The sequence below is a fragment of the Ziziphus jujuba genome, chromosome 1 (assembly GCF_031755915.1).
Source record: "Ziziphus jujuba cultivar Dongzao chromosome 1, ASM3175591v1".
Taxonomy (NCBI): domain Eukaryota; kingdom Viridiplantae; phylum Streptophyta; class Magnoliopsida; order Rosales; family Rhamnaceae; genus Ziziphus; species Ziziphus jujuba.
In genome coordinates this window covers 489,948-494,674 of record NC_083379.1, presented here as the reverse complement: position 1 = coordinate 494,674, position 4,727 = coordinate 489,948, and positions in this window count along the sequence as shown.

Here is a 4,727-nt window from a genome sequence, read left to right as displayed (position 1 = left end):
TATTTCTCTTTGTATTTCAATTATCGAACCAATTCATGAAAGTGGTTTCTCTAAGGATTTGAGACCACGTAGAATCTCCAAGGCAAAGAAAAAGGACTGCAACATCCAAGTTAGCCTAGTAGTGAAGCAATCACGCCATCTCTATGTCAAAAAAAGAAAAAAAGAAAAAAGGGTTATGAAGAATGTCCACATCAAGTGCAAATTGGTTAGCTTCTCAAGATATATAACAGAACATATATGTGGAACAACATTTTGAATGCTTCTGAAGAAAGAGGAGAATAACAATGGGCTATGCTTCTTACAGTGTGCTATATATATACATAGTTAAATATATGTGTGTGTCTGTGCAGCTAGCTAACTCAAATGCTTGGAGAACAAATTTCATCAATTGCTAAATTTGCTCTACTAACGGTTACGAATGGAACATGTGGCAGATTCCTGCCTATCATATCGGCTTGGCTTCGTGCTAAAAGCTATTGCGTCTCATTCGTACCTGGTTCGTTAAAAACCAGCTTGCAATCAATCAAAAGCTCATTTTAAAGTGAGGATACCTTCCGGCACAGCGTTATGAATACTGGGATTACAATTAGACAGCATCAGGTTGGCAATCTCATTCTCAATGAGGTCAATGCTAACCCGGCACCTTTCGAATAAGAAGACCCGTTACACCAACTTTTTTTGATGTATGAGTATTCATTAGGTGTTAGTTTATATGTCATTCATATCTATTAGGTGTGGCTCTCATTAGTCATTCATATTCATTTATATTATTTGCATTTTGTAGATGCATACCTAATACTAAGCCTTTAATGCAAAAACGACTCAGTATTGCATTATTTAATCCTCTTGCAATTAAAAAAGAATACAAGTTATACACATTAGGATAAGCCAAACCGGTCTCAATCTGGAATGACTGCAAGCCGGTCTCAATCCGGAATGACTACAAGCCAATCTCAAATATCAGTTTTAGACTATGGGTGATCTCGATTGTAGCTGGTCTCGGACCAGCAAAGACTACAAACCACATACATTGTAAGGCACTTCACCTGTCCTGGGATTAGTTTTTGACCTTAAGTAAGGCGCTAACTTGGCAATTCGTATGGTGTAACGATAACAAAGTCTACAGCCTTGGACTACATGCTAGTTCTTGACGTGTAACTCATACTCGATGAGCAATTATTAGTGTTGGCATATTCGAACTCTATTAATTAATGAGCATATGTTTGTTGATATCGGCCAAGTTAGTACTGGGAGAAGCAATAGAATATGAAATCAGCATAAAAACCATAAATATGGAATCGACATGAAGATGTTCAACTTAAATAAATCAAAGAATGCTCAAATGACTGTATAAAAAAAGGAAGACACCAGGACAAATTCGTGTGATGTTGGTGATTGGTGGAGAAAAAGAAAAAGAAAAGCGTACACCACCAAATCCCCCAAAACCCAAAGAGGTGGTCCATTTTTATAACATTTTCTTATCGTCGTAAGCCGTACGTGATGCTCTGATGCTCCAACTCCTAACTCCAAACTCTCTCTGTTTCTCTTAATGACAACCTTCGTCTCCGATTGCTTCTCCTCTGGAATCACGCACTCTTTTTTGTGATTTGTGAGAATCCATTCCATTCCATTGCTTTCTTTTTCTCTTTTCTCTCTCTCGGACTAACCAAAAAAGGAGATGCTTTTTTTCATTCTCTAGTTTACGTTTTCTCGCTTAAAAAAATAAAAATAATAATAATAAATTTACAACAAAAAATTTGTATATATGTATATATATATATATATTTTTTTTTTTTTGGTCCACCTTTCAGTACCAGACGTCCTAGAACTTTTCCTTTTTTTTGTTTTTTTGGTAGTAATATCTATCCGAGAAATCGTGGATTATTTTGCAACCGTATGGATGGAAATTTCGTTTTCTTTTAAGTTTGGTTCGAGTGAGAGAACAAAGCTTTGTGTATAATTATCACTTCTATTTTTGTCAGACTTTTATTATTATTATTTTTCTCTTGTTAATATATACATATATATTTTTATTTTTTTTATATAAACATTTGATTTGATTCAAGCTTGGGTGAGGTATGGAAGTGGGGCAAATAAGAAAAAGATGAATATGAAGAAGATAGATGGTCGAGCTCCAGATTGAATTTGATTTGGTTTAAATTGGTGCCCTTTAGAATTTCAGATTTTTCCAATTAATTTGTCCGTTCCACTCTTTTTCAGACCTTATAAAGTAGTAAGAAATAAAACTTTAACATAACTTATTATAAAAACTCACAGTATAGTTAGTGGTAATGGTGTTCTTTTAAATTAGCGACATTATAATAATTTGAATATTAGTAATTAATAGTTATTATTTTATAACTAGTTGTCGAATGATAGAGTCGTGTGTTGTTGACGAGAGCAGCGATGAAAATATTAACATTGAAAATGTTGTACTGCTTTTTCTTTCTTTTTTCTTTTTTTGAAAAAAAGAAAGTATATGAGACTAACCATTACAAGATTAAAAGTAAAAAAAAAAAAAAAAAAAAAAAAAAAAAAAAGGGGTTCTACTTGCAATTTAAAATTTATCTATAAAAATATTTAAATTCTTTTATTATAAGGTAAGAAATATGTATCATATCAACGTGGGGTAGCCCAGTGACAATAATTCATGACAAGGGTAGGTGTGATATGGAACAAATTGGATAATAAACATCTTCGACATGCTTTTAAAAGTCTTGTTCTTTCTATTTTAAAGAGTTAAACATCTTTTTCCTAGTTTCAACAAACTATTTAAATTGAAAAATTAAAATTAAGGAGAAGATTTGATTTTTTAAATATACAAAGTCAAACCCATTTTATATAAATATATATATATATATATATATTATTTTTTTTTAACGAAAAAGAAAGTTAAAAAAAGAAAAAGAAAAGAAAGAAAGACTAGACTAGGAGATGATCGGCAAGTCTTTCTCATTCCATACAAGCTCATGACAAGATTTAAGAAGATCTTGATCCACTACACCATTAACAAGGCAGCCAAAACTCCATTTACAAAGAAGATGAGCCAAGTTATTAGCTTTTTTAGGAATTCATATAAAAAAAATACAATCAAAAAGAGCGTTTAAAATATTGATACGAAAGCCTTCAACCTAGTAAATTTTAAAAGAAGAGAACTATTCAAACTTTTAACAGCCTTCTTTCTTTCAAAATTCATTGGAAAGCTTTTAATGTATGCATTTACAACACCAATATTTTTCTATGCACATTTAATATAATTTATTTGATTTCATATATATATATATATATATATGTGTGTGTGTGTGTGTAAAAAAGAAAGCCATTGATTTAAAAAAAATAAATAAATAAAAGAAAGTGAATATTAGTTATTTATTGGAAAATAAAAAATTAAAGAGTGTGATAAGAAATACCATTAAAATTAGATCAAAAAATTAAGCTTTGTATTTTATAAAATTCTTTAAAATATTTTTTGTTTTTTAAATTATGCTATTTGAAATAAGGAGGTTTGTTGGATATGCTTTAAAGATCCTGACATTTTATCCCAAAAAAAAAAAAAATTTTTTTTTTAATAAATTATTAAAATAATGTGCAATAATGGAGCATGATGTCGCATTGGCTTTTATTTATTTATTTTGTCCAATATAATGCGGCTTTAATTAGTTGGTAAAACAACAACACTAGTATGACTTTTGTGAATATAATGCAGCATGACTTTTGTTGACTTCCACTCTCTATTTGTTTTATTATTATTATTATCTATTTGATTGGATTCATCACAAAAGAAAAAAACAATTTCAACCTATTTATACATTTTTTAAGAAGCCAAATTAAAATATTTTGAAAAATAATAATAAGAATAAAAATAAAATAAGTTGATGAACAGCGAGAGATTGGCTAAGTCCCAAGGCAGAAGTCAGAGTCAGAGGGAGAAGGGAGGAAGTGTCCCTCCTGGTCCTTAGTATCAGCCTTTAGGGTTCGGGCACATTTCCCGTAACCTTTTTTCCTTTTTTGGATGCATTTCTAGTAACCTCTGTGTACGGTTCAAATCAACCGCTTTATTTATTTATTTTTTTTTTTATGGATAAATATAGGTGATCGAATTTTTGTATCCAAATTTTAATATTTATGATTTAAACTTTTAAATAGATTAACTATCTATATATATATATATATTTTTTTTTTTATTATCAAAATTTTAATAAAAAAACTTAATACCTCGCATTGCTCTGTTTTTATCTATCATTTGCATGGCTCGGTTGCTTTGGGGTTGTGGTTGTGGATTCCATTATCATTTAAATCATCATTTTCTTTTCCAATTTTATGTGTGCACTTTTTAAATATACCTTCCACGCTTCTCATCCTTTTTTTTTTTTAAATTTATAATTTGATTGAAAAAAAAACCTATATTCAGGTAATTGTTAATATTTCATTTAATTGAATGTATTTCCTGAAATTATTATCATTTAATTTAACTCCATTATTAATTTTTTTAATTTGTTAATCATTTTTAGAAAGTGTTTAATGAATAAAGAGATTTAACGGAAAATTTAGAATTTATTATATGGGCTTTTATATTATTGAGATATATATATATATATATATATATAATTTTTTAGGGGATCAAAACACAGAAAAAGAAAAAGAAAAAGAAAAAGAAACTGCGCTGTGAAACAATAAAGTACTTTGAAAAATTAAAGTTTCATTAAGGCTAATAATGTTATTTTAGA